The sequence below is a fragment of the Oncorhynchus mykiss genome, unplaced genomic scaffold, assembly GCF_013265735.2.
Source record: "Oncorhynchus mykiss isolate Arlee unplaced genomic scaffold, USDA_OmykA_1.1 un_scaffold_567, whole genome shotgun sequence".
Lineage (NCBI taxonomy): Eukaryota > Metazoa > Chordata > Actinopteri > Salmoniformes > Salmonidae > Oncorhynchus > Oncorhynchus mykiss.
The window spans coordinates 1-25,000 of NW_023494014.1; the positions used below are offsets into that span (position 1 = coordinate 1).

Genomic DNA, 25,000 nt, shown 5'->3' on the forward strand with positions numbered 1-25,000 from the left:
GCGAAAAGGCAATCTCAAAAATGGATGAAATTGCATATACTGTAGCATAATTTGTAGCACAGATTGTTGGATGAAATACAAACTAACCTTGCTTACTTTATTCAAAGCGAGGGCACATATTTCAGCCTTGTGGGAAAAAAACGGACAAAGAGTTGAAATTCCACAAGGCAGTGACAAAAAGCTTACAGCACCTGGTATTCCCAGGCGGTCTCCCATCCAAGTACTAACCAGGCCCGACCCTGCTTAGCTTCCGAGATCGGACGAGATCAGGCGTACTCAGGCCGGTGTGGCCGTAAGCGAGAAACATCAGGGCACATGTAAAGTCAAAGGAGCCTGATAACAGATGTTGCAACCATTTAGATAAGCTTTGGTCACTCAAAAAGTGGAAGAAATTGCATACTGTAGCCATAATTTGTAGCACAGATTGTTGGATGAAATACAAACTAACCTTGCTTACTTATTTCAAAGCGAGGGCACATATTTCAGCCTGTGGGAAAAAACGGACAAAGAGTTGAAATTCCACAAGGCAGTGACAAAAAGCTTACAGCACCTGGTATTCCCAGGCGGTCTCCCATCCAAGTACTAACCAGGCCGACCTGCTTAGCTTCCGAGATCGGACGAGATCAGGCGTACTCAGGCCGGTGTGCCGGTAAGCGAGAAACTATCTCTTGTGCACTATGTAAAGTCAAAGTGAGCCTGATTAACAGCTGTTGCATTTCCACCATTTAGATAAGCATCTTTGTGTCACTCAAAAAGTGGAAGAAATTGCATATACTGTAGCCATAATTTGTAGCACAGATTGTTGGATGAAATACAAACTAACCTTGCTTACTTATTTCAAAGCGAGGGCACATATTCAGCCTTGTGGGAAAAAAAACGGACAAAGAGTTGAAATTCCACAAGGCAGTGACAAAAAGCTTACAGCACCTGGTATTCCCAGGCGGTCTCCCATCCAAGTACTAACCAGGCCCGACCCTGCTTAGCTTCCGAGATCGGACGAGATCAGGCGTACTCAGGCCGGTGTGGCCGTAAGCGAAAGGCAATCTCAAAAAGTGGATGAAATTGCATATACTGTAGCCATAATTTGTAGCACAGATTGTTGGATGAAATACAAACTAACCTTGCTTACTTATTCAAAGCGAGGGCACATATTTCAGCCTTGTGGGAAAAAACGGACAAAGAGTTGAAATTCCACAAGGCAGTGACAAAAAGCTTACAGCACCTGGTATTCCCAGGCGGTCTCCCATCCAAGTACTAACCAGGCCCGACCCTGCTTAGCTTCCGAGATCGGACGAGATCAGGCGTACTCAGGCCGGTGTGGCCGTAAGCGAAAGGCAATCTCAAAAAGTGGATGAAATTGCATATACTGTAGCCATAATTTGTAGCACAGATTGTTGGATGAAATACAAACTAACCTTGCTTACTTATTTCAAAGCGAGGGCACATATTTCAGCCTTGTGGGAAAAACGGACAAAGAGTTGAAATTCCACAAGGCAGTGACAAAAAGCTTACAGCACCTGGTATTCCCAGGCGGTCTCCCATCCAAGTACTAACCAGGCCCGACCCTGCTTAGCTTCCGAGATCGGACGAGATCAGGCGTACTCAGGCCGGGTGGCCGTAAGCGAAAGGCAATCTCAAAAAGTGGATGAAATTGCATATACTGTAGCCATAATTTGTAGCACAGATTGTTGGATGAAATACAAACTAACCTTGCTTACTTATTTCAAAGCGAGGGCACATATTTCAGCCTTGTGGGAAAAAAACGGACAAAGAGTTGAAATTCCACAAGGCAGTGACAAAAAGCTTACAGCACCTGGTATTCCCAGGCGGTCTCCCATCCAAGTACTAACCAGGCCCGACCCTGCTTAGCTTCCGAGATCGGACGAGATCAGGCGTACTCAGGCCGGTGTGGCCGTAAGCGAAAGGCAATCTCAAAAAGTGGATGAAATTGCATATACTGTAGCCATAATTTGTAGCACAGATTGTTGGATGAAATACAAACTAACCTTGCTTACTTATTTCAAAGCGAGGGCACATATTTCAGCCTTGTGGGAAAAAACGGACAAAGAGTTGAAATTCCACAAGGCAGTGACAAAAAGCTTACAGCACCTGGTATTCCCAGGCGGTCTCCCATCCAAGTACTAACCAGGCCCGACCCTGCTTAGCTTCCGAGATCGGACGAGATCAGGCGTACTCAGGCCGGTGTGGCCGTAAGCGAAAGGCAATCTCAAAAAGTGGATGAAATTGCATATACTGTAGCCATAATTTGTAGCACAGATTGTTGGATGAAATACAAACTAACCTTGCTTACTTATTTCAAAGCGAGGGCACATATTTCAGCCTTGTGGGAAAAAAACGGACAAAGAGTTGAAATTCCACAAGGCAGTGACAAAAAGCTTACAGCACCTGGTATTCCCAGGCGGTCTCCCATCCAAGTACTAACCAGGCCCGACCTGCTTAGCTTCCGAGATCGGACGAGATCAGGCGTACTCAGGCCGGTGTGGCCGTAAGCGAAAGGCAATCTCAAAAAGTGGATGAAATTGCATATACTGTAGCCATAATTTGTAGCACAGATTGTTGGATGAAATACAAACTAACCTTGCTTACTTATTTCAAAGCGAGGGCACATATTTCAGCCTTGTGGGAAAAAACGGACAAAGAGTTGAAATTCCACAAGGCAGTGACAAAAAGCTTACAGCACCTGGTATTCCCAGGCGGTCTCCCATCCAAGTACTAACCAGGCCCGACCCTGCTTAGCTTCCGAGATCGGACGAGATCAGGCGTACTCAGGCCGGTGTGGCCGTAAGCGAAAGGCAATCTCAAAAGTGGATGAAATTGCATATACTGTAGCCATAATTTGTAGCACAGATTGTTGGATGAAATACAAACTAACCTTGCTTACTTATTTCAAAGCGAGGGCACATATTTCAGCCTTGTGGGAAAAAACGGACAAAGAGTTGAAATTCCACAAGGCAGTGACAAAAAGCTTACAGCACCTGGTATTCCCAGGCGGTCTCCCATCCAAGTACTAACCAGGCCCGACCCTGCTTAGCTTCCGAGATCGGACGAGATCAGGCGTACTCAGGCCGGTGTGGCCGTAAGCGAAAGGCAATCTCAAAAAGTGGATGAAATTGCATATACTGTAGCCATAATTTGTAGCACAGATTGTTGGATGAAATACAAACTAACCTTGCTTACTTATTTCAAAGCGAGGGCACATATTTCAGCCTTGTGGGAAAAAACGGACAAAGAGTTGAAATTCCACAAGGCAGTGACAAAAAGCTTACAGCACCTGGTATTCCCAGGCGGTCTCCCATCCAAGTACTAACCAGGCCCGACCCTGCTTAGCTTCCGAGATCGGACGAGATCAGGCGTACTCAGGCCGGTGTGGGCCGTAAGCGAAAGGCAATCTCAAAAAGTGGATGAAATTGCATATACTGTAGCCATAATTTGTAGCACAGATTGTTGGATGAAATACAAACTAACCTTGCTTACTTATTTCAAAGCGAGGGCACATATTTCAGCCTTGTGGGAAAAAACGGACAAAGAGTTGAAATTCCACAAGGCAGTGACAAAAAGCTTACAGCACCTGGTATTCCCAGGCGGTCTCCCATCCAAGTACTAACCAGGCCCGACCCTGCTTAGCTTCCGAGATCGGACGAGATCAGGCGTACTCAGGCCGGTGTGGCCGTAAGCGAAAGGCAATCTCAAAAAGTGGATGAAATTGCATATACTGTAGCCATAATTTGTAGCACAGATTGTTGGATGAAATACAAACTAACCTTGCTTACTTATTTCAAAGCGAGGGCACATATTTCAGCCTTGTGGGAAAAAACGGACAAAGAGTTGAAATTCCACAAGGCAGTGACAAAAAGCTTACAGCACCTGGTATTCCCAGGCGGTCTCCCATCCAAGTACTAACCAGGCCCGACCCTGCTTAGCTTCCGAGATCGGACGAGATCAGGCGTACTCAGGCGGTGTGGCCGTAAGCGAAAGCTATCTCTTGGTGCACCATGTAAAGTCAAAGTGAGCCTGATTAACAGCTGTGCATTTCCACCATTTAGATAAGCATCTTTGTGTCACTCAAAAAGTGGAAGAAATTGCATATACTGTAGCCATAATTTGTAGCACAGATTGTTGGATGAAATACAAACTAACCTTGCTTACTTATTTCAAAGCGAGGGCACATATTTCAGCCTTGTGGGAAAAAACGGACAAAGAGTTGAAATTCCACAAGGCAGTGACAAAAAGCTTACAGCACCTGGTATTCCCAGGCGGTCTCCCATCCAAGTACTAACCAGGCCCGACCCTGCTTAGCTTCCGAGATCGGACGAGATCAGGCGTACTCAGGCCGGTGTGGCCGTAAGCGAAAGGCAATCTCAAAAAGTGGATGAAATTGCATATACTGTAGCCATAATTTGTAGCACAGATTGTTGGATGAAATACAAACTAACCTTGCTTACTTATTTCAAAGCGAGGGCACATATTTCAGCCTTGTGGGAAAAAACGGACAAAGAGTTGAAATTCCACAAGGCAGTGACAAAAAGCTTACAGCACCTGGTATTCCCAGGCGGTCTCCCATCCAAGTACTAACCAGGCCCGACCCTGCTTAGCTTCCGAGATCGGACGAGATCAGGCGTACTCAGGCCGGTGTGCCGTAAGCGAGAAACTATCTCTTGGTGCACTATGTAAAGTCAAAGTGAGCCTGATAACAGCTGTTGCATTCCACCATTTAGATAAGCATCTTTGTGTCACTCAAAAGTGGAAGAAATTGCATATACTGTAGCCATAATTTGTAGCACAGATTGTTGGATGAAATACAAACTAACCTTGCTTACTTATTTCAAAGCGAGGGCACATATTTCAGCCTTGTGGGAAAAAAACGGACAAAGAGTTGAAATTCCACAAGGCAGTGACAAAAAGCTTACAGCACCTGGTATTCCCAGGCGGTCTCCCATCCAAGTACTAACCAGGCCCGACCCTGCTTAGCTTCCGAGATCGGACGAGATCAGGCGTACTCAGGCCGGTGTGGCCGTAAGCGAAAGGCAATCTCAAAAAGTGGATGAAATTGCATATACTGTAGCCATAATTTGTAGCACAGATTGTTGGATGAAATACAAACTAACCTTGCTTACTTATTTCAAAGCGAGGGCACATATTTCAGCCTTGTGGGAAAAAACGGACAAAGAGTTGAAATTCCACAAGGCAGTGACAAAAAGCTTACAGCACCTGGTATTCCCAGGCGGTCTCCCATCCAAGTACTAACCAGGCCCGACCCTGCTTAGCTTCCGAGATCGGACGAGATCAGGCGTACTCAGGCCGGTGTGGCCGTAAGCGAAAGGCAATCTCAAAAAGTGGATGAAATTGCATATACTGTAGCCATAATTTGTAGCACAGATTGTTGGATGAAATACAAACTAACCTTGCTTACTTATTTCAAAGCGAGGGCACATATTTCAGCCTTGTGGGAAAAAACGGACAAAGAGTTGAAATTCCACAAGGCAGTGACAAAAAGCTTACAGCACCTGGTATTCCCAGGCGGTCTCCCATCCAAGTACTAACCAGGCCCGACCCTGCTTAGCTTCCGAGATCGGACGAGATCAGGCGTACTCAGGCCGGTGTGGCCGTAAGCGAAAGGCAATCTCAAAAAGTGGATGAAATTGCATATACTGTAGCCATAATTTGTAGCACAGATTGTTGGATGAAATACAAACTAACCTTGCTTACTTATTTCAAAGCGAGGGCACATATTTCAGCCTTGTGGGAAAAAAACGGACAAAGAGTTGAAATTCCACAAGGCAGTGACAAAAAGCTTACAGCACCTGGTATTCCCAGGCGGTCTCCCATCCAAGTACTAACCAGGCCCGACCCTGCTTAGCTTCCGAGATCGGACGAGATCAGGCGTACTCAGGCCGGTGTGGCCGTAAGCGAAAGGCAATCTCAAAAAGTGGATGAAATTGCATATACTGTAGCCATATTTGTAGCACAGATTGTTGGATGAAATACAAACTAACCTTGCTTACTTATTTCAAAGCGAGGGCACATATTTCAGCCTTGGGGAAAAAACGGACAAAGAGTTGAAATTCCACAAGGCAGTGACAAAAAGCTTACAGCACCTGGTATTCCCAGGCGGTCTCCCATCCAAGTACTAACCAGGCCCGACCCTGCTTAGCTTCCGAGATCGGACGAGATCAGGCGTACTCAGGCCGGTGTGCCGTAAGCGAGAAACTATCTCTTGGTGCACCATGTAAAGTCAAAGTGAGCTGATTAACAGCTGTTGCATTTCCACCATTAGAAAGCATCTTGTGTCACTCAAAAAGGAAGAAATTGCATATACTGTAGCCATAATTTGTAGCACAGATTGTTGGATGAAATACAAACTAACCTTGCTTACTTATTTCAAAGCGAGGGCACATATTTCAGCCTTGTGGGAAAAAACGGACAAAGAGTTGAAATTCCACAAGGCAGTGACAAAAAGCTTACAGCACCTGGTATTCCCAGGCGGTCTCCCATCCAAGTACTAACCAGGCCCGACCCTGCTTAGCTTCCGAGATCGGACGAGATCAGGCGTACTCAGGCCGGTGTGGCCGTAAGCGAAAGGCAATCTCAAAAAGTGGATGAAATTGCATATACTGTAGCCATAATTTGTAGCACAGATTGTTGGATGAAATACAAACTAACCTTGCTTACTTATTTCAAAGCGAGGGCACATATTTCAGCCTTGTGGGAAAAAACGGACAAAGAGTTGAAATTCCACAAGGCAGTGACAAAAAGCTTACAGCACCTGGTATTCCCAGGCGGTCTCCCATCCAAGTACTAACCAGGCCCGACCCTGCTTAGCTTCCGAGATCGGACGAGATCAGGCGTACTCAGGCCGTGTGGCCGTAAGCGAAAGGCAATCTCAAAAAGTGGATGAAATTGCATATACTGTAGCCATAATTTGTAGCACAGATTGTTGGATGAAATACAAACTAACCTTGCTTACTTATTTCAAAGCGAGGGCACATATTTCAGCCTTGTGGGAAAAAACGGACAAAGAGTTGAAATTCCACAAGGCAGTGACAAAAAGCTTACAGCACCTGGTATTCCCAGGCGGTCTCCCATCCAAGTACTAACCAGGCCCGACCCTGCTTAGCTTCCGAGATCGGACGAGATCAGGCGTACTCAGGCCGGTGTGGCCGTAAGCGAGAAACTATCTCTTGGGCACCATGTAAAGTCAAAGTGAGCCGATTAACAGCTGTTGCATTTCCACCATTTAGAAGCATCTTTGTGTCACTCAAAAGTGGAAGAAATTGCATATACTGTAGCCATAATTTGTAGCACAGATTGTTGGATGAAATACAAACTAACCTTGCTTACTTATTTCAAAGCGAGGGCACATATTTCAGCCTTGTGGGAAAAAACGGACAAAGAGTTGAAATTCCACAAGGCAGTGACAAAAAGCTTACAGCACCTGGTATTCCCAGGCGGTCTCCCATCCAAGTACTAACCAGGCCCGACCCTGCTTAGCTTCCGAGATCGGACGAGATCAGGCGTACTCAGGCCGGTGTGGCCGTAAGCGAAAGGCAATCTCAAAAAGTGGATGAAATTGCATATACTGTAGCCATAATTTGTAGCACAGATTGTTGGATGAAATACAAAACTAACCTTGCTTACTTATTTCAAAGCGAGGGCACATATTTCAGCCTTGTGGAAAAAAACGGACAAAGAGTTGAAATTCCACAAGGCAGTGACAAAAAGCTTACAGCACCTGGTATTCCCAGGCGGTCTCCCATCCAAGTACTAACCAGGCCCGACCCTGCTTAGCTTCCGAGATCGGACGAGATCAGGCGTACTCAGGCCGGTGTGGCCGTAAGCGAGAAACTATCTCTTGGGCCATGTAAAGTCAAAGTGAGCCTGATTAAAAGCTGTTGCATTTCCACCATTAGATAAGCATCTTTGTGTCACTCAAAAAGTGGAAGAAATTGCATATACTGTAGCCATAATTTGTAGCACAGATTGTTGGATGAAATACAAACTAACCTTGCTTACTTATTTCAAAGCGAGGGCACATATTTCAGCCTTGTGGGAAAAAACGGACAAAGAGTTGAAATTCCACAAGGCAGTGACAAAAAGCTTACAGCACCTGGTATTCCCAGGCGGTCTCCCATCCAAGTACTAACCAGGCCCGACCCTGCTTAGCTTCCGAGATCGGACGAGATCAGGCGTACTCAGGCCGGTGTGGCCGTAAGCGAAAGGCAATCTCAAAAAGTGGATGAAATTGCATATACTGTAGCCATAATTTGTAGCACAGATTGTTGGATGAAATACAAACTAACCTTGCTTACTTATTTCAAAGCGAGGGCACATATTTCAGCCTTGTGGGAAAAAACGGACAAAGAGTTGAAATTCCACAAGGCAGTGACAAAAAGCTTACAGCACCTGGTATTCCCAGGCGGTCTCCCATCCAAGTACTAACCAGGCCCGACCCTGCTTAGCTTCCGAGATCGGACGAGATCAGGCGTACTCAGGCCGGTGTGGCCGTAAGCGAGAAAAATCTCTTGGGCACCATGTAAAGTCAAAGTGAGCCTGATTAAAAGCTGTTGCATTTCCACCATTTAGATAAGCATCTTTGTGTCACTCAAAAAGTGGAAGAAATTGCATATACTGTAGCCATAATTTGTAGCACAGATTGTTGGATGAAATACAAACTAACCTTGCTTACTTATTTCAAAGCGAGGGCACATATTTCAGCCTTGTGGGAAAAAACGGACAAAGAGTTGAAATTCCACAAGGCAGTGACAAAAAGCTTACAGCACCTGGTATTCCCAGGCGGTCTCCCATCCAAGTACTAACCAGGCCCGACCCTGCTTAGCTTCCGAGATCGGACGAGATCAGGCGTACTCAGGCCGGCGGTGTGGCCGTAAGCGAAAGGCAATCTCAAAAAGTGGATGAAATTGCATATACTGTAGCCATAATTTGTAGCACAGATTGTTGGATGAAATACAAACTAACCTTGCTTACTTATTTCAAAGCGAGGGCACATATTTCAGCCTTGTGGGAAAAAACGGACAAAGAGTTGAAATTCCACAAGGCAGTGACAAAAAGCTTACAGCACCTGGTATTCCCAGGCGGTCTCCCATCCAAGTACTAACCAGGCCCGACCCTGCTTAGCTTCCGAGATCGGACGAGATCAGGCGTACTCAGGCCGGTGTGGCCGTAAGCGAAAGGCAATCTCAAAAAGTGGATGAAATTGCATATACTGTAGCCATAATTTGTAGCACAGATTGTTGGATGAAATACAAACTAACCTTGCTTACTTATTTCAAAGCGAGGGCACATATTTCAGCCTTGTGGGAAAAAACGGACAAAGAGTTGAAATTCCACAAGGCAGTGACAAAAAGCTTACAGCACCTGGTATTCCCAGGCGGTCTCCCATCCAAGTACTAACCAGGCCCGACCCTGCTTAGCTTCCGAGATCGGACGAGATCAGGCGTACTCAGGCCGGTGTGGCCGTAAGCGAAAGGCAATCTCAAAAAGTGGATGAAATTGCATATACTGTAGCCATAATTTGTAGCACAGATTGTTGGATGAAATACAAACTAACCTTGCTTACTTATTTCAAAGCGAGGGCACATATTTCAGCCTTGTGGGAAAAAACGGACAAAGAGTTGAAATTCCACAAGGCAGTGACAAAAAGCTTACAGCACCTGGTATTCCCAGGCGGTCTCCCATCCAAGTACTAACCAGGCCCGACCCTGCTTAGCTTCCGAGATCGGACGAGATCAGGCGTACTCAGGCCGGTGTGGCCGTAAGCGAAAGGCAATCTCAAAAAGTGGATGAAATTGCATATACTGTAGCCATAATTTGTAGCACAGATTGTTGGATGAAATACAAACTAACCTTGCTTACTTATTTCAAAGCGAGGGCACATATTTCAGCCTTGTGGGAAAAAACGGACAAAGAGTTGAAATTCCACAAGGCAGTGACAAAAAGCTTACAGCACCTGGTATTCCCAGGCGGTCTCCCATCCAAGTACTAACCAGGCCCGACCCTGCTTAGCTTCCGAGATCGGACGAGATCAGGCGTACTCAGGCCGGTGTGGCCGTAAGCGAAAGGCAATCTCAAAAAGTGGATGAAATTGCATATACTGTAGCCATAATTTGTAGCACAGATTGTTGGATGAAATACAAACTAACCTTGCTTACTTATTTCAAAGCGAGGGCACATATTTCAGCCTTGTGGGAAAAAACGGACAAAGAGTTGAAATTCCACAAGGCAGTGACAAAAAGCTTACAGCACCTGGTATTCCCAGGCGGTCTCCCATCCAAGTACTAACCAGGCCCGACCCTGCTTAGCTTCCGAGATCGGACGAGATCAGGCGTACTCAGGCCGGTGTGGCCGTAAGCGAAAGAAACTATCTCTTGGTGCACTATGTAAAGTCAAAGTGAGCCTGATAAACAGCTGTTGCATTTCCACCATTTAGATAAGCATCTTTGTGTCACTCAAAAAGTGGAAGAAATTGCATATACTGTAGCCATAATTTGTAGCACAGATTGTTGGATGAAATACAAACTAACCTTGCTTACTTATTTCAAAGCGAGGGCACATATTTCAGCCTTGTGGGAAAAAACGGACAAAGAGTTGAAATTCCACAAGGCAGTGACAAAAAGCTTACAGCACCTGGTATTCCCAGGCGGTCTCCCATCCAAGTACTAACCAGGCCCGACCCTGCTTAGCTTCCGAGATCGGACGAGATCAGGCGTACTCAGGCCGGTGTGGCCGTAAGCGAAAGGCAATCTCAAAAAGTGGATGAAATTGCATATACTGTAGCCATAATTTGTAGCACAGATTGTTGGATGAAATACAAACTAACCTTGCTTACTTATTTCAAAGCGAGGGCACATATTTCAGCCTTGTGGGAAAAAACGGACAAAGAGTTGAAATTCCACAAGGCAGTGACAAAAAGCTTACAGCACCTGGTATTCCCAGGCGGTCTCCCATCCAAGTACTAACCAGGCCCGACCCTGCTTAGCTTCCGAGATCGGACGAGATCAGGCGTACTCAGGCCGGTGTGGCCGTAAGCGAAAGGCAATCTCAAAAAGTGGATGAAATTGCATATACTGTAGCCATAATTTGTAGCACAGATTGTTGGATGAAATACAAACTAACCTTGCTTACTTATTTCAAAGCGAGGGCACATATTTCAGCCTTGTGGGAAAAAACGGACAAAGAGTTGAAATTCCACAAGGCAGTGACAAAAAGCTTACAGCACCTGGTATTCCCAGGCGGTCTCCCATCCAAGTACTAACCAGGCCCGACCCTGCTTAGCTTCCGAGATCGGACGAGATCAGGCGTACTCAGGCCGGTGTGGCCGTAAGCGAAAGGCAATCTCAAAAAGTGGATGAAATTGCATATACTGTAGCCATAATTTGTAGCACAGATTGTTGGATGAAATACAAACTAACCTTGCTTACTTATTTCAAAGCGAGGGCACATATTTCAGCCTTGTGGGAAAAAACGGACAAAGAGTTGAAATTCCACAAGGCAGTGACAAAAAGCTTACAGCACCTGGTATTCCCAGGCGGTCTCCCATCCAAGTACTAACCAGGCCCGACCCTGCTTAGCTTCCGAGATCGGACGAGATCAGGCGTACTCAGGCCGGTGTGGCCGTAAGCGAAAGGCAATCTCAAAAAGTGGATGAAATTGCATATACTGTAGCCATAATTTGTAGCACAGATTGTTGGATGAAATACAAACTAACCTTGCTTACTTATTTCAAAGCGAGGGCACATATTTCAGCCTTGTGGGAAAAAACGGACAAAGAGTTGAAATTCCACAAGGCAGTGACAAAAAGCTTACAGCACCTGGTATTCCCAGGCGGTCTCCCATCCAAGTACTAACCAGGCCCGACCCTGCTTAGCTTCCGAGATCGGACGAGATCAGGCGTACTCAGGCCGGTGTGGCCGTAAGCGAAAGGCAATCTCAAAAAGTGGATGAAATTGCATATACTGTAGCCATAATTTGTAGCACAGATTGTTGGATGAAATACAAACTAACCTTGCTTACTTATTTCAAAGCGAGGGCACATATTTCAGCCTTGTGGGAAAAAAACGGACAAAGAGTTGAAATTCCACAAGGCAGTGACAAAAAGCTTACAGCACCTGGTATTCCCAGGCGGTCTCCCATCCAAGTACTAACCAGGCCCGACCCTGCTTAGCTTCCGAGATCGGACGAGATCAGGCGTACTCAGGCCGGTGTGGCCGTAAGCGAGAAACTATCTCTTGGTGCACCATGTAAAGTCAAAGTGAGCCTGATTAACAGCTGTTGCATTTCCACCATTTAGATAAGCATCTGTGTCACTCAAAAAGTGGAAGAAATTGCATATACTGTAGCCATAATTTGTAGCACAGATTGTTGGATGAAATACAAACTAACCTTGCTTACTTATTTCAAAGCGAGGGCACATATTTCAGCCTTGTGGGAAAAAACGGACAAAGAGTTGAAATTCCACAAGGCAGTGACAAAAAGCTTACAGCACCTGGTATTCCCAGGCGGTCTCCCATCCAAGTACTAACCAGGCCCGACCCTGCTTAGCTTCCGAGATCGGACGAGATCAGGCGTACTCAGGCCGGTGTGGCCGTAAGCGAAAGGCAATCTCAAAAAGTGGATGAAATTGCATATACTGTAGCCATAATTTGTAGCACAGATTGTTGGATGAAATACAAACTAACCTTGCTTACTTATTTCAAAGCGAGGGCACATATTTCAGCCTTGTGGGAAAAAACGGACAAAGAGTTGAAATTCCACAAGGCAGTGACAAAAAGCTTACAGCACCTGGTATTCCCAGGCGGTCTCCCATCCAAGTACTAACCAGGCCCGACCCTGCTTAGCTTCCGAGATCGGACGAGATCAGGCGTACTCAGGCCGGTGTGGCCGTAAGCGAAAGGCAATCTCAAAAAGTGGATGAAATTGCATATACTGTAGCCATAATTTGTAGCACAGATTGTTGGATGAAATACAAACTAACCTTGCTTACTTATTTCAAAGCGAGGGCACATATTTCAGCCTTGTGGGAAAAAACGGACAAAGAGTTGAAATTCCACAAGGCAGTGACAAAAAGCTTACAGCACCTGGTATTCCCAGGCGGTCTCCCATCCAAGTACTAACCAGGCCCGACCCTGCTTAGCTTCCGAGATCGGACGAGATCAGGCGTACTCAGGCCGGTGTGGCCGTAAGCGAAAGGCAATCTCAAAAAGTGGATGAAATTGCATATACTGTAGCCATAATTTGTAGCACAGATTGTTGGATGAAATACAAACTAACCTTGCTTACTTATTTCAAAGCGAGGGCACATATTTCAGCCTTGTGGAAAAAAACGGACAAAGAGTTGAAATTCCACAAGGCAGTGACAAAAAGCTTACAGCACCTGGTATTCCCAGGCGGTCTCCCATCCAAGTACTAACCAGGCCCGACCCTGCTTAGCTTCCGAGATCGGACGAGATCAGGCGTACTCAGGCCGGTGTGGCCGTAAGCGAGAAACTATCTCTTGGTGCACTATGTAAAGTCAAAGTGAGCCTGATTAACAGCTGTTGCATTTCCACCATTTAGATAAGCATCTTTGTGTCACTCAAAAAGTGGAAGAAATTGCATATACTGTAGCCATAATTTGTAGCACAGATTGTTGGATGAAATACAAACTAACCTTGCTTACTTATTTCAAAGCGAGGGCACATATTTCAGCCTTGTGGGAAAAAACGGACAAAGAGTTGAAATTCCACAAGGCAGTGACAAAAAGCTTACAGCACCTGGTATTCCCAGGCGGTCTCCCATCCAAGTACTAACCAGGCCCGACCCTGCTTAGCTTCCGAGATCGGACGAGATCAGGCGTACTCAGGCCGGTGTGGCCGTAAGCGAAAGGCAATCTCAAAAAGTGGATGAAATTGCATATACTGTAGCCATAATTTGTAGCACAGATTGTTGGATGAAATACAAACTAACCTTGCTTACTTATTTCAAAGCGAGGGCACATATTTCAGCCTTGTGGGAAAAAACGGACAAAGAGTTGAAATTCCACAAGGCAGTGACAAAAAGCTTACAGCACCTGGTATTCCCAGGCGGTCTCCCATCCAAGTACTAACCAGGCCCGACCCTGCTTAGCTTCCGAGATCGGACGAGATCAGGCGTACTCAGGCCGGTGTGGCCGTAAGCGAAAGGCAATCTCAAAAAGTGGATGAAATTGCATATACTGTAGCCATAATTTGTAGCACAGATTGTTGGATGAAATACAAACTAACCTTGCTTACTTATTTCAAAGCGAGGGCACATATTTCAGCCTTGTGGGAAAAAACGGACAAAGAGTTGAAATTCCACAAGGCAGTGACAAAAAGCTTACAGCACCTGGTATTCCCAGGCGGTCTCCCATCCAAGTACTAACCAGGCCCGACCCTGCTTAGCTTCCGAGATCGGACGAGATCAGGCGTACTCAGGCCGGTGTGGCCGTAAGCGAAAGGCAATCTCAAAAAGTGGATGAAATTGCATATACTGTAGCCATAATTTGTAGCACAGATTGTTGGATGAAATACAAACTAACCTTGCTTACTTATTTCAAAGCGAGGGCACATATTTCAGCCTTGTGGGAAAAAACGGACAAAGAGTTGAAATTCCACAAGGCAGTGACAAAAAGCTTACAGCACCTGGTATTCCCAGGCGGTCTCCCATCCAAGTACTAACCAGGCCCGACCCTGCTTAGCTTCCGAGATCGGACGAGATCAGGCGTACTCAGGCCGGTGTGGCCGTAAGCGAAGGCAATCTCAAAAAGTGGATGAAATTGCATATACTGTAGCCATAATTTGTAGCACAGATTGTTGGATGAAATACAAACTAACCTTGCTTACTTATTTCAAAGCGAGGGCACATATTTCAGCCTTGTGGGAAAAAACGGACAAAGAGTTGAAATTCCACAAGGCAGTGACAAAAAGCTTACAGCACCTGGTATTCCCAGGCGGTCTCCCATCCAAGTACTAACCAGGCCCGACCCTGCTTAGCTTCCGAGATCGGACGAGATCAGGCGTACTCAGGCCGGTGTGGCCGTAAGCGAAAGGCAATCTCAAAAAGTGGATGAAATTGCATATACTGTAGCCATAATTTGTAGCACAGATTGTTGGATGAAATACAAACTAACCTTGCTTACTATTTCAAAGCGAGGGCACATATTTCAGCCTTGTGGGAAAAAACGGACAAAGAGTTGAAATTCCACAAGGCAGTGACAAAAAGCTTACAGCACCTGGTATTCCCAGGCGGTCTCCCATCCAAGTACTAACCAGGCCCGACCCTGCTTAGCTTCCGAGATCGGACGAGATCAGGCGTACTCAGGCCGGTGTGGCCGTAAGCGAAAGGCAATCTCAAAAAGTGGATGAAATTGCATATACTGTAGCCATAATTTGTAGCACAGATTGTTGGATGAAATACAAACTAACCTTGCTTACTTATTTCAAAGCGAGGGCACATATTTCAGCCTTGTGGGAAAAAACGGACAAAGAGTTGAAATTCCACAAGGCAGTGACAAAAAGCTTACAGCACCTGGTATTCCCAGGCGGTCTCCCATCCAAGTACTAACCAGGCCCGACCCTGCTTAGCTTCCGAGATCGGACGAGATCAGGCGTACTCAGGCCGGTGTGGCCGTAAGCGAAAGGCAATCTCAAAAAGTGGATGAAATTGCATATACTGTAGCCATAATTTGTAGCACAGATTGTTGGATGAAATACAAACTAACCTTGCTTACTTATTTCAAAGCGAGGGCACATATTTCAGCCTTGTGGGAAAAAACGGACAAAGAGTTGAAATTCCACAAGGCAGTGACAAAAAGCTTACAGCACCTGGTATTCCCAGGCGGTCTCCCATCCAAGTACTAACCAGGCCCGACCCTGCTTAGCTTCCGAGATCGGACGAGATCAGGCGTACTCAGGCCGGTGTGGCCGTAAGCGAAAGGCAATCTCAAAAAGTGGATGAAATTGCATATACTGTAGCCATAATTTGTAGCACAGATTGTTGGATGAAATACAAACTAACCTTGCTTACTTATTTCAAAGCGAGGGCACATATTTCAGCCTTGTGGGAAAAAACGGACAAAGAGTTGAAATTCCACAAGGCAGTGACAAAAAGCTTACAGCACCTGGTATTCCCAGGCGGTCTCCCATCCAAGTACTAACCAGGCCCGACCCTGCTTAGCTTCCGAGAGATCGGACGAGATCAGGCGTACTCAGGCCGGTGTGGCCGTAAGCGAAAGGCAATCTCAAAAAGTGGATGAAATTGCATATACTGTAGCCATAATTTGTAGCACAGATTGTTGGATGAAATACAAACTAACCTTGCTTACTTATTTCAAAGCGAGGGCACATATTTCAGCCTTGTGGGAAAAAACGGACAAAGAGTTGAAATTCCACAAGGCAGTGACAAAAAGCTTACAGCACCTGGTATTCCCAGGCGGTCTCCCATCCAAGTACTAACCAGGCCCGACCCTGCTTAGCTTCCGAGATCGGACGAGATCAGGCGTACTCAGGCCGGTGTGGCCGTAAGCGAAAGCAATCTCAAAAAGTGGATGAAATTGCATATACTGTAGCCATAATTTGTAGCACAGATTGTTGGATGAAATACAAACTAACCTTGCTTACTTATTTCAAAGCGAGGGCACATATTTCAGCCTTGTGGGAAAAAACGGACAAAGAGTTGAAATTCCACAAGGCAGTGACAAAAAGCTTACAGCACCTGGTATTCCCAGGCGGTCTCCCATCCAAGTACTAACCAGGCCCGACCCTGCTTAGCTTCCGAGATCGGACGAGATCAGGCGTACTCAGGCCGGTGTGGCCGTAAGCGAAAGGCAATCTCAAAAAGTGGATGAAATTGCATATACTGTAGCCATAATTTGTAGCACAGATTGTTGGATGAAATACAAACTAACCTTGCTTACTTATTTCAAAGCGAGGGCACATATTTCAGCCTTGTGGGAAAAAACGGACAAAGAGTTGAAATTCCACAAGGCAGTGACAAAAAGCTTACAGCACCTGGTATTCCCAGGCGGTCTCCCATCCAAGTACTAACCAGGCCCGACCCTGCTTAGCTTCCGAGATCGGACGAGATCAGGCGTACTCAGGCCGGTGTGGCCGTAAGCGAAAGGCAATCTCAAAAAGTGGATGAAATTGCATATACTGTAGCCATAATTTGTAGCACAGATTGTTGGATGAAATACAAACTAACCTTGCTTACTTATTTCAAAGCGAGGGCACATATTTCAGCCTTGTGGGAAAAAACGGACAAAGAGTTGAAATTCCACAAGGCAGTGACAAAAAGCTTACAGCACCTGGTATTCCCAGGCGGTCTCCATCCAAGTACTAACCAGGCCCGACCCTGCTTAGCTTCCGAGATCGGACGAGATCAGGCGTACTCAGGCCGGTGTGGCCGTAAGCGAAAGGCAATCTCAAAAAGTGGATGAAATTGCATATACTGTAGCCATAATTTGTAGCACAGATTGTTGGATGAAATACAAACTAACCTTGCTTACTTATTTCAAAGCGAGGGCACATATTTCAGCCTTGTGGGAAAAAAACGGACAAAGAGTTGAAATTCCACAAGGCAGTGACAAAAAGCTTACAGCACCTGGTATTCCCAGGCGGTCTCCCATCCAAGTACTAACCAGGCCCGACCCTGCTTAGCTTCCGAGATCGGACGAGATCAGGCGTACTCAGGCCGGTGTGGCCGTAAGCGAGAAACTATCTCTTGGTGCACCATGTAAAGTCAAAGTGAGCCTGATTAAAGCTGTTGCATTTCCACCATTTAGATAAGCATCTTTGTGTCACTCAAAAGTGGAAGAAATTGCATATACTGTAGCCATAATTTGTAGCACAGATTGTTGGATGAAATACAAACTAACCTTGCTTACTTATTTCAAAGCGAGGGCACATATTTCAGCCTTGTGGGAAAAAACGGACAAAGAGTTGAAATTCCACAAGGCAGTGACAAAAAGCTTACAGCACCTGGTATTCCCAGGCGGTCTCCCATCCAAGTACTAACCAGGCCCGACCCTGCTTAGCTTCCGAGATCGGACGAGATCAGGCGTACTCAGGCCGGTGTGGCCGTAAGCGAAAGGCAATCTCAAAAAGTGGATGAAATTGCATATACTGTAGCCATAATTTGTAGCACAGATTGTTGGATGAAATACAAACTAACCTTGCTTACTTATTTCAAAGCGAGGGCACATATTTCAGCCTTGTGGGAAAAAACGGACAAAGAGTTGAAATTCCACAAGGCAGTGACAAAAAGCTTACAGCACCTGGTATTCCCAGGCGGTCTCCCATCCAAGTACTAACCAGGCCCGACCCTGCTTAGCTTCCGAGATCGGACGAGATCAGGCGTACTCAGGCCGGTGTGGCCGTAAGCGAGAAACTATCTCTTGGTGCACCATGTAAAGTCAAAGTGAGCTGATTAACAGCTGTTGCATTTCCACCATTTAGATAAGCATCTTTGTGTCACTCAAAAGTGGAAGAAATTGCATATACTGTAGCCATAATTTGTAGCACAGATTGTTGGATGAAATACAAACTAACCTTGCTTACTTATTTCAAAGCGAGGGCACATATTTCAGCCTTGTGGGAAAAAACGGACAAAGAGTTGAAATTCCACAAGGCAGTGACAAAAAGCTTACAGCACCTGGTATTCCCAGGCGGTCTCCCATCCAAGTACTAACCAGGCCCGACCCTGCTTAGCTTCCGAGATCGGACGAGATCAGGCGTACTCAGGCCGGTGTGGCCGTAAGCGAAAGGCACATGTAAAGTCAAAGTGAGCCAAAAAGTGGATGAAGCATGTGCACTAGTGGAAGAAATGCATATACTGTAGCCATAATTTGTAGCACAGATTGTTGGATGAAATACAAACTAACCTTGCTTACTTATTTCAAAGCGAGGGCACATATTTCAGCCTTGTGGGAAAAAACGGACAAAGAGTTGAAATTCCACAAGGCAGTGACAAAAAGCTTACAGCACCTGGTATTCCCAGGCGGTCTCCCATCCAAGTACTAACCAGGCCCGACCCTGCTTAGCTTCCGAGATCGGACGAGATCAGGCGTACTCAGGCCGGTGTGGCCGTAAGCGAAAGGCAATCTCAAAAAGTGGATGAAATTGCATATACTGTAGCCATAATTTGTAGCACAGATTGTTGGATGAAATACAAACTAACCTTGCTTACTTATTTCAAAGCGAGGGCACATATTTCAGCCTTGTGGGAAAAAACGGACAAAGAGTTGAAATTCCACAAGGCAGTGACAAAAAGCTTACAGCACCTGGTATTCCCAGGCGGTCTCCCATCCAAGTACTAACCAGGCCCGACCCTGCTTAGCTTCCGAGATCGGACGAGATCAGGCGTACTCAGGCCGGTGTGGCCGTAAGCGAAAGGCAATCTCAAAAAGTGGATGAAATTGCATATACTGTAGCCATAATTTGTAGCACAGATTGTTGGATGAAATACAAACTAACCTTGCTTACTTATTTCAAAGCGAGGGCACATATTTCAGCCTTGTGGGAAAAAACGGACAAAGAGTTGAAATTCCACAAGGCAGTGACAAAAAGCTTACAGCACCTGGTATTCCCAGGCGGTCTCCCATCCAAGTACTAACCAGGCCCGACCCTGCTTAGCTTCCGAGATCGGACGAGATCAGGCGTACTCAGGCCGGTGTGGCCGTAAGCGAAAGGCAATCTCAAAAAGTGGATGAAATTGCATATACTGTAGCCATAATTTGTAGCACAGATTGTTGGATGAAATACAAACTAACCTTGCTTACTTATTTCAAAGCGAGGGCACATATTTCAGCCTTGTGGGAAAAAAACGGACAAAGAGTTGAAATTCCACAAGGCAGTGACAAAAAGCTTACAGCACCTGGTATTCCCAGGCGGTCTCCCATCCAAGTACTAACCAGGCCCGACCCTGCTTAGCTTCCGAGATCGGACGAGATCAGGCGTACTCAGGCCGGTGTGGCCGTAAGCGAAAGGCAATCTCAAAAAGTGGATGAAATTGCATATACTGTAGCCATAATTTGTAGCACAGATTGTTGGATGAAATACAAACTAACCTTGCTTACTTATTTCAAAGCGAGGGCACATATTTCAGCCTTGTGGGAAAAAACGGACAAAGAGTTGAAATTCCACAAGGCAGTGACAAAAAGCTTACAGCACCTGGTATTCCCAGGCGGTCTCCCATCCAAGTACTAACCAGGCCCGACCCTGCTTAGCTTCCGAGATCGGACGAGATCAGGCGTACTCAGGCCGGTGTGGCCGTAAGCGAGAAACTATCTCTTGGTGCACTATGTAAAGCAAAGTGAGCCTGATTAAAGCTGTTGCATTTCCACCATTTAGATAAGCATCTTTGTGTCACTCAAAAAGTGGAAGAAATTGCATATACTGTAGCCATAATTTGTAGCACAGATTGTTGGATGAAATACAAACTAACCTTGCTTACTTATTTCAAAGCGAGGGCACATATTTCAGCCTTGTGGGAAAAAACGGACAAAGAGTTGAAATTCCACAAGGCAGTGACAAAAAGCTTACAGCACCTGGTATTCCCAGGCGGTCTCCCATCCAAGTACTAACCAGGCCCGACCCTGCTTAGCTTCCGAGATCGGACGAGATCAGGCGTACTCAGGCCGGTGTGGCCGTAAGCGAGAAACTATCTCTTGTGCACTATGTAAAGTCAAAGTGAGCCTGATTAACAGCTGTTGCATTTCCACCATTTAGATAAGCATCTTTGTGTCACTCAAAAAGTGGAAGAAATTGCATATACTGTAGCCATAATTTGTAGCACAGATTGTTGGATGAAATACAAACTAACCTTGCTTACTTATTTCAAAGCGAGGGCACATATTTCAGCCTTGTGGGAAAAAACGGACAAAGAGTTGAAATTCCACAAGGCAGTGACAAAAAGCTTACAGCACCTGGTATTCCCAGGCGGTCTCCCATCCAAGTACTAACCAGGCCCGACCCTGCTTAGCTTCCGAGATCGGACGAGATCAGGCGTACTCAGGCCGGTGTGGCCGTAAGCGAAAGGCAATCTCAAAAAGTGGATGAAATTGCATATACTGTAGCCATAATTTGTAGCACAGATTGTTGGATGAAATACAAACTAACCTTGCTTACTTATTTCAAAGCGAGGGCACATATTTCAGCCTTGTGGAAAAAACGGACAAAGAGTTGAAATTCCACAAGGCAGTGACAAAAAGCTTACAGCACCTGGTATTCCCAGGCGGTCTCCCATCCAAGTACTAACCAGGCCCGACCCTGCTTAGCTTCCGAGATCGGACGAGATCAGGCGTACTCAGGCCGGTGTGGCCGTAAGCGAAAGGCAATCTCAAAAAGTGGATGAAATTGCATATACTGTAGCCATAATTTGTAGCACAGATTGTTGGATGAAATACAAACTAACCTTGCTTACTTATTTCAAAGCGAGGGCACATATTTCAGCCTTGTGGGAAAAAACGGACAAAGAGTTGAAATTCCACAAGGCAGTGACAAAAAGCTTACAGCACCTGGTATTCCCAGGCGGTCTCCCATCCAAGTACTAACCAGGCCCGACCCTGCTTAGCTTCCGAGATCGGATCGGACGAGATCAGGCGTACTCAGGCCGGTGTGGCCGTAAGCGAGAAACTATCTCTTGGTGCACTATGTAAAGTCAAAGTGAGCCTGATTAACAGCTGTTGCATTTCCACCATTTAGATAAGCATCTTTGTGTCACTCAAAAAGTGGAAGAAATTGCATATACTGTAGCCATAATTTGTAGCACAGATTGTTGGATGAAATACAAACTAACCTTGCTTACTTATTTCAAAGCGAGGGCACATATTTCAGCCTTGTGGGAAAAAACGGACAAAGAGTTGAAATTCCACAAGGCAGTGACAAAAAGCTTACAGCACCTGGTATTCCCAGGCGGTCTCCCATCCAAGTACTAACCAGGCCCGACCCTGCTTAGCTTCCGAGATCGGACGAGATCAGGCGTACTCAGGCCGGTGTGGCCGTAAGCGAAAGGCAATCTCAAAAAGTGGATGAAATTGCATATACTGTAGCCATAATTTGTAGCACAGATTGTTGGATGAAATACAAACTAACCTTGCTTACTTATTTCAAAGCGAGGGCACATATTTCAGCCTTGTGGGAAAAAACGGACAAAGAGTTGAAATTCCACAAGGCAGTGACAAAAAGCTTACAGCACCTGGTATTCCCAGGCGGTCTCCCATCCAAGTACTAACCAGGCCCGACCCTGCTTAGCTTCCGAGATCGGACGAGATCAGGCGTACTCAGGCCGTTGGCCGTAAGCGAGAAACTATCTCTTGGGCCGGTCAAAGTGAGCCGATTAACAGCTGGCATTTCCACCATAGATAAGCATGTGTCACTCAAAAAGTGGATGAAATTGCATATACTGTAGCCATAATTTGTAGCACAGATTGTTGGATGAAATACAAACTAACCTTGCTTACTTATTTCAAAGCGAGGGCACATATTTCAGCCTTGTGGGAAAAAACGGACAAAGAGTTGAAATTCCACAAGGCAGTGACAAAAAGCTTACAGCACTGGTATTCCCAGGCGGTCTCCCATCCAAGTACTAACCAGGCCCGACCCTGCTTAGCTTCCGAGATCGGACGAGATCAGGCGTACTCAGGCCGGTGTGGCCGTAAGCGAGAAACTATCTCTGGGCACCATGTAAAGTGAGCCTGAAAAGTTGCATTTCCACCATTTAGATAAGCATCTTGTGTCACTCAAAAAGTGGAAGAAATTGCATATACTGTAGCCATAATTTGTAGCACAGATTGTTGGATGAAATACAAACTAACCTTGCTTACTTATTTCAAAGCGAGGGCACATATTTCAGCCTTGTGGGAAAAAACGGACAAAGAGTTGAAATTCCACAAGGCAGTGACAAAAAGCTTACAGCACCTGGTATTCCCAGGCGGTCTCCCATCCAAGTACTAACCAGGCCCGACCCTGCTTAGCTTCCGAGATCGGACGAGATCAGGCGTACTCAGGCCGGTGTGGCCGTAAGCGAAAGGCAATCTCAAAAAGTGGATGAAATTGCATATACTGTAGCCATAATTTGTAGCACAGATTGTTGGATGAAATACAAACTAACCTTGCTTACTTATTTCAAAGCGAGGGCACATATTTCAGCCTTGTGGGAAAAAACGGACAAAGAGTTGAAATTCCACAAGGCAGTGACAAAAAGCTTACAGCACCTGGTATTCCCAGGCGGTCTCCCATCCAAGTACTAACCAGGCCCGACCCTGCTTAGCTTCCGAGATCGGACGAGATCAGGCGTACTCAGGCCGGTGTGGCCGTAAGCGAAAGGCAATCTCAAAAAGTGGATGAAATTGCATATACTGTAGCCATAATTTGTAGCACAGATTGTTGGATGAAATACAAACTAACCTTGCTTACTTATTTCAAAGCGAGGGCACATATTTCAGCCTTGTGGGAAAAAACGGACAAAGAGTTGAAATTCCACAAGGCAGTGACAAAAAGCTTACAGCACCTGGTATTCCCAGGCGGTCTCCCATCCAAGTACTAACCAGGCCCGACCCTGCTTAGCTTCCGAGATCGGACGAGATCAGGCGTACTCAGGCCGGTGTGGCCGTAAGCGAAAGGCAATCTCAAAAAGTGGATGAAATTGCATATACTGTAGCCATAATTTGTAGCACAGATTGTTGGATGAAATACAAACTAACCTTGCTTACTTATTTCAAAGCGAGGGCACATATTTCAGCCTTGTGGAAAAAAACGGACAAAGAGTTGAAATTCCACAAGGCAGTGACAAAAAGCTTACAGCACCTGGTATTCCCAGGCGGTCTCCCATCCAAGTACTAACCAGGCCCGACCCTGCTTAGCTTCCGAGATCGGACGAGATCAGGCGTACTCAGGCCGGTGTGGCCGTAAGCGAAAGGCAATCTCAAAAAGTGGATGAAATTGCATATACTGTAGCCATAATTTGTAGCACAGATTGTTGGATGAAATACAAACTAACCTTGCTTACTTATTTCAAAGCGAGGGCACATATTTCAGCCTTGTGGGAAAAAACGGACAAAGAGTTGAAATTCCACAAGGCAGTGACAAAAAGCTTACAGCACCTGGTATTCCCAGGCGGTCTCCCATCCAAGTACTAACCAGGCCCGACCCTGCTTAGCTTCCGAGATCGGACGAGATCAGGCGTATCAGGCCGGTGTGGCCGTAAGCGAGAAACTATCTCTTGGTGCACTATGTAAAGTCAAAGTGAGCCTGATTAACAGCTGTTGCATTCCACCATTTAGATAAGCATCTTTGTGTCACTCAAAAAGTGGAAGAAATTGCATATACTGTAGCCATAATTTGTAGCACAGATTGTTGGATGAAATACAAACTAACCTTGCTTACTTATTTCAAAGCGAGGGCACATATTTCAGCCTTGTGGGAAAAAAACGGACAAAGAGTTGAAATTCCACAAGGCAGTGACAAAAAGCTTACAGCACCTGGTATTCCCAGGCGGTCTCCCATCCAAGTACTAACCAGGCCCGACCCTGCTTAGCTTCCGAGATCGGACGAGATCAGGCGTACTCAGGCCGGTGTGGCCGTAAGCGAGAAACTATTCTGGTGCACTATGTAAAGTCAAAGTGAGCCTGATTAACAGCTGTTGCATTTCCACCATTTAGATAAGCATCTTGTGTCACTCAAAAAGTGGAAGAAATTGCATATACTGTAGCCATAATTTGTAGCACAGATTGTTGGATGAAATACAAACTAACCTTGCTTACTTATTTCAAAGCGAGGGCACATATTTCAGCCTTGTGGGAAAAAAACGGACAAAGAGTTGAAATTCCACAAGGCAGTGACAAAAAGCTTACAGCACCTGGTATTCCCAGGCGGTCTCCCATCCAAGTACTAACCAGGCCCGACCCTGCTTAGCTTCCGAGATCGGACGAGATCAGGCGTACTCAGGCGGTGTGGCCGTAAGCGAAAGG

General features: G+C 45.8%; 75 non-coding genes and 4 pseudogenes across 75 annotated transcripts; all 79 read right to left on the reverse strand.

The window, feature by feature from the left end:
* Positions 1-179: 179 nt before the first annotated feature.
* Positions 180-298, reverse strand: LOC118959888. The gene has a single exon (XR_005048234.1). It is a non-coding gene; the product is annotated as a 5S ribosomal RNA (ribosomal RNA).
* Positions 299-538: 240 nt separating this feature from the next.
* LOC118959863 lies at positions 539-655 on the reverse strand (annotated as a pseudogene).
* A 260-nt stretch (positions 656-915) lies between these two features.
* Positions 916-1,034, reverse strand: LOC118959670. The gene has a single exon (XR_005048031.1). It is a non-coding gene; the product is annotated as a 5S ribosomal RNA (ribosomal RNA).
* A 176-nt stretch (positions 1,035-1,210) lies between these two features.
* On the reverse strand, positions 1,211-1,329 carry LOC118959681. The gene has a single exon (XR_005048042.1). It is a non-coding gene; the product is annotated as a 5S ribosomal RNA (ribosomal RNA).
* Positions 1,330-1,505: 176 nt separating this feature from the next.
* LOC118959837 lies at positions 1,506-1,623 on the reverse strand. The gene has a single exon (XR_005048199.1). It is a non-coding gene; the product is annotated as a 5S ribosomal RNA (ribosomal RNA).
* Positions 1,624-1,801: 178 nt separating this feature from the next.
* On the reverse strand, positions 1,802-1,920 carry LOC118959692. Its single transcript, XR_005048053.1, has one exon. It is a non-coding gene; the product is annotated as a 5S ribosomal RNA (ribosomal RNA).
* A 177-nt stretch (positions 1,921-2,097) lies between these two features.
* On the reverse strand, positions 2,098-2,216 carry LOC118959703. The gene has a single exon (XR_005048064.1). It is a non-coding gene; the product is annotated as a 5S ribosomal RNA (ribosomal RNA).
* Positions 2,217-2,394: 178 nt separating this feature from the next.
* Positions 2,395-2,512, reverse strand: LOC118959770. Its single transcript, XR_005048131.1, has one exon. It is a non-coding gene; the product is annotated as a 5S ribosomal RNA (ribosomal RNA).
* Positions 2,513-2,689: 177 nt separating this feature from the next.
* On the reverse strand, positions 2,690-2,808 carry LOC118959714. Its single transcript, XR_005048075.1, has one exon. It is a non-coding gene; the product is annotated as a 5S ribosomal RNA (ribosomal RNA).
* Positions 2,809-2,984: 176 nt separating this feature from the next.
* Positions 2,985-3,103, reverse strand: LOC118959725. The gene has a single exon (XR_005048086.1). It is a non-coding gene; the product is annotated as a 5S ribosomal RNA (ribosomal RNA).
* Positions 3,104-3,280: 177 nt separating this feature from the next.
* LOC118959824 lies at positions 3,281-3,400 on the reverse strand. Its single transcript, XR_005048186.1, has one exon. It is a non-coding gene; the product is annotated as a 5S ribosomal RNA (ribosomal RNA).
* A 177-nt stretch (positions 3,401-3,577) lies between these two features.
* Positions 3,578-3,696, reverse strand: LOC118959736. Its single transcript, XR_005048097.1, has one exon. It is a non-coding gene; the product is annotated as a 5S ribosomal RNA (ribosomal RNA).
* Positions 3,697-3,873: 177 nt separating this feature from the next.
* Positions 3,874-3,991, reverse strand: LOC118959780. Its single transcript, XR_005048142.1, has one exon. It is a non-coding gene; the product is annotated as a 5S ribosomal RNA (ribosomal RNA).
* A 258-nt stretch (positions 3,992-4,249) lies between these two features.
* LOC118959747 lies at positions 4,250-4,368 on the reverse strand. Its single transcript, XR_005048108.1, has one exon. It is a non-coding gene; the product is annotated as a 5S ribosomal RNA (ribosomal RNA).
* Positions 4,369-4,545: 177 nt separating this feature from the next.
* Positions 4,546-4,663, reverse strand: LOC118959844. The gene has a single exon (XR_005048206.1). It is a non-coding gene; the product is annotated as a 5S ribosomal RNA (ribosomal RNA).
* A 258-nt stretch (positions 4,664-4,921) lies between these two features.
* On the reverse strand, positions 4,922-5,040 carry LOC118959758. The gene has a single exon (XR_005048119.1). It is a non-coding gene; the product is annotated as a 5S ribosomal RNA (ribosomal RNA).
* A 177-nt stretch (positions 5,041-5,217) lies between these two features.
* Positions 5,218-5,336, reverse strand: LOC118959769. The gene has a single exon (XR_005048130.1). It is a non-coding gene; the product is annotated as a 5S ribosomal RNA (ribosomal RNA).
* A 177-nt stretch (positions 5,337-5,513) lies between these two features.
* LOC118959781 lies at positions 5,514-5,632 on the reverse strand. The gene has a single exon (XR_005048143.1). It is a non-coding gene; the product is annotated as a 5S ribosomal RNA (ribosomal RNA).
* A 178-nt stretch (positions 5,633-5,810) lies between these two features.
* LOC118959792 lies at positions 5,811-5,929 on the reverse strand. The gene has a single exon (XR_005048154.1). It is a non-coding gene; the product is annotated as a 5S ribosomal RNA (ribosomal RNA).
* A 175-nt stretch (positions 5,930-6,104) lies between these two features.
* Positions 6,105-6,222, reverse strand: LOC118959845. The gene has a single exon (XR_005048207.1). It is a non-coding gene; the product is annotated as a 5S ribosomal RNA (ribosomal RNA).
* Positions 6,223-6,476: 254 nt separating this feature from the next.
* Positions 6,477-6,595, reverse strand: LOC118959803. The gene has a single exon (XR_005048165.1). It is a non-coding gene; the product is annotated as a 5S ribosomal RNA (ribosomal RNA).
* Positions 6,596-6,772: 177 nt separating this feature from the next.
* LOC118959853 lies at positions 6,773-6,890 on the reverse strand (annotated as a pseudogene).
* Positions 6,891-7,067: 177 nt separating this feature from the next.
* LOC118959814 lies at positions 7,068-7,186 on the reverse strand. Its single transcript, XR_005048176.1, has one exon. It is a non-coding gene; the product is annotated as a 5S ribosomal RNA (ribosomal RNA).
* A 255-nt stretch (positions 7,187-7,441) lies between these two features.
* LOC118959825 lies at positions 7,442-7,560 on the reverse strand. The gene has a single exon (XR_005048187.1). It is a non-coding gene; the product is annotated as a 5S ribosomal RNA (ribosomal RNA).
* Positions 7,561-7,738: 178 nt separating this feature from the next.
* On the reverse strand, positions 7,739-7,857 carry LOC118959836. The gene has a single exon (XR_005048198.1). It is a non-coding gene; the product is annotated as a 5S ribosomal RNA (ribosomal RNA).
* A 256-nt stretch (positions 7,858-8,113) lies between these two features.
* Positions 8,114-8,232, reverse strand: LOC118959847. The gene has a single exon (XR_005048208.1). It is a non-coding gene; the product is annotated as a 5S ribosomal RNA (ribosomal RNA).
* A 177-nt stretch (positions 8,233-8,409) lies between these two features.
* On the reverse strand, positions 8,410-8,528 carry LOC118959858. The gene has a single exon (XR_005048209.1). It is a non-coding gene; the product is annotated as a 5S ribosomal RNA (ribosomal RNA).
* A 258-nt stretch (positions 8,529-8,786) lies between these two features.
* On the reverse strand, positions 8,787-8,908 carry LOC118959833. Its single transcript, XR_005048195.1, has one exon. It is a non-coding gene; the product is annotated as a 5S ribosomal RNA (ribosomal RNA).
* Positions 8,909-9,085: 177 nt separating this feature from the next.
* Positions 9,086-9,204, reverse strand: LOC118959864. Its single transcript, XR_005048210.1, has one exon. It is a non-coding gene; the product is annotated as a 5S ribosomal RNA (ribosomal RNA).
* Positions 9,205-9,381: 177 nt separating this feature from the next.
* On the reverse strand, positions 9,382-9,500 carry LOC118959865. The gene has a single exon (XR_005048211.1). It is a non-coding gene; the product is annotated as a 5S ribosomal RNA (ribosomal RNA).
* A 177-nt stretch (positions 9,501-9,677) lies between these two features.
* On the reverse strand, positions 9,678-9,796 carry LOC118959867. The gene has a single exon (XR_005048213.1). It is a non-coding gene; the product is annotated as a 5S ribosomal RNA (ribosomal RNA).
* Positions 9,797-9,973: 177 nt separating this feature from the next.
* Positions 9,974-10,092, reverse strand: LOC118959868. Its single transcript, XR_005048214.1, has one exon. It is a non-coding gene; the product is annotated as a 5S ribosomal RNA (ribosomal RNA).
* Positions 10,093-10,269: 177 nt separating this feature from the next.
* On the reverse strand, positions 10,270-10,388 carry LOC118959869. Its single transcript, XR_005048215.1, has one exon. It is a non-coding gene; the product is annotated as a 5S ribosomal RNA (ribosomal RNA).
* Positions 10,389-10,650: 262 nt separating this feature from the next.
* LOC118959870 lies at positions 10,651-10,769 on the reverse strand. Its single transcript, XR_005048216.1, has one exon. It is a non-coding gene; the product is annotated as a 5S ribosomal RNA (ribosomal RNA).
* Positions 10,770-10,946: 177 nt separating this feature from the next.
* Positions 10,947-11,065, reverse strand: LOC118959871. Its single transcript, XR_005048217.1, has one exon. It is a non-coding gene; the product is annotated as a 5S ribosomal RNA (ribosomal RNA).
* Positions 11,066-11,242: 177 nt separating this feature from the next.
* LOC118959872 lies at positions 11,243-11,361 on the reverse strand. The gene has a single exon (XR_005048218.1). It is a non-coding gene; the product is annotated as a 5S ribosomal RNA (ribosomal RNA).
* Positions 11,362-11,538: 177 nt separating this feature from the next.
* Positions 11,539-11,657, reverse strand: LOC118959873. Its single transcript, XR_005048219.1, has one exon. It is a non-coding gene; the product is annotated as a 5S ribosomal RNA (ribosomal RNA).
* Positions 11,658-11,834: 177 nt separating this feature from the next.
* LOC118959874 lies at positions 11,835-11,953 on the reverse strand. Its single transcript, XR_005048220.1, has one exon. It is a non-coding gene; the product is annotated as a 5S ribosomal RNA (ribosomal RNA).
* Positions 11,954-12,131: 178 nt separating this feature from the next.
* LOC118959875 lies at positions 12,132-12,250 on the reverse strand. Its single transcript, XR_005048221.1, has one exon. It is a non-coding gene; the product is annotated as a 5S ribosomal RNA (ribosomal RNA).
* Positions 12,251-12,508: 258 nt separating this feature from the next.
* Positions 12,509-12,627, reverse strand: LOC118959876. Its single transcript, XR_005048222.1, has one exon. It is a non-coding gene; the product is annotated as a 5S ribosomal RNA (ribosomal RNA).
* Positions 12,628-12,804: 177 nt separating this feature from the next.
* LOC118959878 lies at positions 12,805-12,923 on the reverse strand. Its single transcript, XR_005048224.1, has one exon. It is a non-coding gene; the product is annotated as a 5S ribosomal RNA (ribosomal RNA).
* A 177-nt stretch (positions 12,924-13,100) lies between these two features.
* On the reverse strand, positions 13,101-13,219 carry LOC118959879. The gene has a single exon (XR_005048225.1). It is a non-coding gene; the product is annotated as a 5S ribosomal RNA (ribosomal RNA).
* Positions 13,220-13,396: 177 nt separating this feature from the next.
* LOC118959880 lies at positions 13,397-13,515 on the reverse strand. Its single transcript, XR_005048226.1, has one exon. It is a non-coding gene; the product is annotated as a 5S ribosomal RNA (ribosomal RNA).
* A 260-nt stretch (positions 13,516-13,775) lies between these two features.
* LOC118959881 lies at positions 13,776-13,894 on the reverse strand. The gene has a single exon (XR_005048227.1). It is a non-coding gene; the product is annotated as a 5S ribosomal RNA (ribosomal RNA).
* Positions 13,895-14,071: 177 nt separating this feature from the next.
* On the reverse strand, positions 14,072-14,190 carry LOC118959882. The gene has a single exon (XR_005048228.1). It is a non-coding gene; the product is annotated as a 5S ribosomal RNA (ribosomal RNA).
* Positions 14,191-14,367: 177 nt separating this feature from the next.
* On the reverse strand, positions 14,368-14,486 carry LOC118959883. The gene has a single exon (XR_005048229.1). It is a non-coding gene; the product is annotated as a 5S ribosomal RNA (ribosomal RNA).
* A 177-nt stretch (positions 14,487-14,663) lies between these two features.
* Positions 14,664-14,782, reverse strand: LOC118959884. Its single transcript, XR_005048230.1, has one exon. It is a non-coding gene; the product is annotated as a 5S ribosomal RNA (ribosomal RNA).
* A 176-nt stretch (positions 14,783-14,958) lies between these two features.
* On the reverse strand, positions 14,959-15,077 carry LOC118959885. Its single transcript, XR_005048231.1, has one exon. It is a non-coding gene; the product is annotated as a 5S ribosomal RNA (ribosomal RNA).
* Positions 15,078-15,253: 176 nt separating this feature from the next.
* On the reverse strand, positions 15,254-15,372 carry LOC118959886. Its single transcript, XR_005048232.1, has one exon. It is a non-coding gene; the product is annotated as a 5S ribosomal RNA (ribosomal RNA).
* A 177-nt stretch (positions 15,373-15,549) lies between these two features.
* On the reverse strand, positions 15,550-15,668 carry LOC118959887. Its single transcript, XR_005048233.1, has one exon. It is a non-coding gene; the product is annotated as a 5S ribosomal RNA (ribosomal RNA).
* Positions 15,669-15,845: 177 nt separating this feature from the next.
* Positions 15,846-15,964, reverse strand: LOC118959889. The gene has a single exon (XR_005048235.1). It is a non-coding gene; the product is annotated as a 5S ribosomal RNA (ribosomal RNA).
* Positions 15,965-16,141: 177 nt separating this feature from the next.
* LOC118959842 lies at positions 16,142-16,262 on the reverse strand. The gene has a single exon (XR_005048204.1). It is a non-coding gene; the product is annotated as a 5S ribosomal RNA (ribosomal RNA).
* Positions 16,263-16,439: 177 nt separating this feature from the next.
* LOC118959890 lies at positions 16,440-16,558 on the reverse strand. The gene has a single exon (XR_005048236.1). It is a non-coding gene; the product is annotated as a 5S ribosomal RNA (ribosomal RNA).
* A 176-nt stretch (positions 16,559-16,734) lies between these two features.
* On the reverse strand, positions 16,735-16,853 carry LOC118959891. Its single transcript, XR_005048237.1, has one exon. It is a non-coding gene; the product is annotated as a 5S ribosomal RNA (ribosomal RNA).
* A 177-nt stretch (positions 16,854-17,030) lies between these two features.
* LOC118959892 lies at positions 17,031-17,149 on the reverse strand. The gene has a single exon (XR_005048238.1). It is a non-coding gene; the product is annotated as a 5S ribosomal RNA (ribosomal RNA).
* A 177-nt stretch (positions 17,150-17,326) lies between these two features.
* On the reverse strand, positions 17,327-17,444 carry LOC118959834. The gene has a single exon (XR_005048196.1). It is a non-coding gene; the product is annotated as a 5S ribosomal RNA (ribosomal RNA).
* A 178-nt stretch (positions 17,445-17,622) lies between these two features.
* LOC118959893 lies at positions 17,623-17,741 on the reverse strand. Its single transcript, XR_005048239.1, has one exon. It is a non-coding gene; the product is annotated as a 5S ribosomal RNA (ribosomal RNA).
* A 258-nt stretch (positions 17,742-17,999) lies between these two features.
* Positions 18,000-18,118, reverse strand: LOC118959665. The gene has a single exon (XR_005048026.1). It is a non-coding gene; the product is annotated as a 5S ribosomal RNA (ribosomal RNA).
* Positions 18,119-18,295: 177 nt separating this feature from the next.
* LOC118959666 lies at positions 18,296-18,414 on the reverse strand. The gene has a single exon (XR_005048027.1). It is a non-coding gene; the product is annotated as a 5S ribosomal RNA (ribosomal RNA).
* Positions 18,415-18,672: 258 nt separating this feature from the next.
* Positions 18,673-18,791, reverse strand: LOC118959667. Its single transcript, XR_005048028.1, has one exon. It is a non-coding gene; the product is annotated as a 5S ribosomal RNA (ribosomal RNA).
* A 213-nt stretch (positions 18,792-19,004) lies between these two features.
* LOC118959668 lies at positions 19,005-19,123 on the reverse strand. Its single transcript, XR_005048029.1, has one exon. It is a non-coding gene; the product is annotated as a 5S ribosomal RNA (ribosomal RNA).
* A 177-nt stretch (positions 19,124-19,300) lies between these two features.
* Positions 19,301-19,419, reverse strand: LOC118959669. Its single transcript, XR_005048030.1, has one exon. It is a non-coding gene; the product is annotated as a 5S ribosomal RNA (ribosomal RNA).
* Positions 19,420-19,596: 177 nt separating this feature from the next.
* LOC118959671 lies at positions 19,597-19,715 on the reverse strand. The gene has a single exon (XR_005048032.1). It is a non-coding gene; the product is annotated as a 5S ribosomal RNA (ribosomal RNA).
* Positions 19,716-19,893: 178 nt separating this feature from the next.
* On the reverse strand, positions 19,894-20,012 carry LOC118959672. Its single transcript, XR_005048033.1, has one exon. It is a non-coding gene; the product is annotated as a 5S ribosomal RNA (ribosomal RNA).
* A 177-nt stretch (positions 20,013-20,189) lies between these two features.
* On the reverse strand, positions 20,190-20,308 carry LOC118959673. The gene has a single exon (XR_005048034.1). It is a non-coding gene; the product is annotated as a 5S ribosomal RNA (ribosomal RNA).
* Positions 20,309-20,566: 258 nt separating this feature from the next.
* Positions 20,567-20,685, reverse strand: LOC118959674. The gene has a single exon (XR_005048035.1). It is a non-coding gene; the product is annotated as a 5S ribosomal RNA (ribosomal RNA).
* A 259-nt stretch (positions 20,686-20,944) lies between these two features.
* Positions 20,945-21,063, reverse strand: LOC118959675. Its single transcript, XR_005048036.1, has one exon. It is a non-coding gene; the product is annotated as a 5S ribosomal RNA (ribosomal RNA).
* A 176-nt stretch (positions 21,064-21,239) lies between these two features.
* LOC118959676 lies at positions 21,240-21,358 on the reverse strand. The gene has a single exon (XR_005048037.1). It is a non-coding gene; the product is annotated as a 5S ribosomal RNA (ribosomal RNA).
* A 177-nt stretch (positions 21,359-21,535) lies between these two features.
* LOC118959835 lies at positions 21,536-21,659 on the reverse strand. The gene has a single exon (XR_005048197.1). It is a non-coding gene; the product is annotated as a 5S ribosomal RNA (ribosomal RNA).
* A 260-nt stretch (positions 21,660-21,919) lies between these two features.
* Positions 21,920-22,038, reverse strand: LOC118959677. Its single transcript, XR_005048038.1, has one exon. It is a non-coding gene; the product is annotated as a 5S ribosomal RNA (ribosomal RNA).
* A 177-nt stretch (positions 22,039-22,215) lies between these two features.
* On the reverse strand, positions 22,216-22,332 carry LOC118959859 (annotated as a pseudogene).
* A 242-nt stretch (positions 22,333-22,574) lies between these two features.
* On the reverse strand, positions 22,575-22,692 carry LOC118959852 (annotated as a pseudogene).
* Positions 22,693-22,937: 245 nt separating this feature from the next.
* LOC118959678 lies at positions 22,938-23,056 on the reverse strand. Its single transcript, XR_005048039.1, has one exon. It is a non-coding gene; the product is annotated as a 5S ribosomal RNA (ribosomal RNA).
* A 177-nt stretch (positions 23,057-23,233) lies between these two features.
* LOC118959679 lies at positions 23,234-23,352 on the reverse strand. Its single transcript, XR_005048040.1, has one exon. It is a non-coding gene; the product is annotated as a 5S ribosomal RNA (ribosomal RNA).
* A 177-nt stretch (positions 23,353-23,529) lies between these two features.
* Positions 23,530-23,648, reverse strand: LOC118959680. Its single transcript, XR_005048041.1, has one exon. It is a non-coding gene; the product is annotated as a 5S ribosomal RNA (ribosomal RNA).
* A 177-nt stretch (positions 23,649-23,825) lies between these two features.
* LOC118959682 lies at positions 23,826-23,944 on the reverse strand. Its single transcript, XR_005048043.1, has one exon. It is a non-coding gene; the product is annotated as a 5S ribosomal RNA (ribosomal RNA).
* Positions 23,945-24,121: 177 nt separating this feature from the next.
* On the reverse strand, positions 24,122-24,239 carry LOC118959778. Its single transcript, XR_005048140.1, has one exon. It is a non-coding gene; the product is annotated as a 5S ribosomal RNA (ribosomal RNA).
* A 260-nt stretch (positions 24,240-24,499) lies between these two features.
* Positions 24,500-24,618, reverse strand: LOC118959683. Its single transcript, XR_005048044.1, has one exon. It is a non-coding gene; the product is annotated as a 5S ribosomal RNA (ribosomal RNA).
* Positions 24,619-24,876: 258 nt separating this feature from the next.
* On the reverse strand, positions 24,877-24,994 carry LOC118959782. The gene has a single exon (XR_005048144.1). It is a non-coding gene; the product is annotated as a 5S ribosomal RNA (ribosomal RNA).
* Between the last annotated feature and the right edge of the window lie 6 nt (positions 24,995-25,000).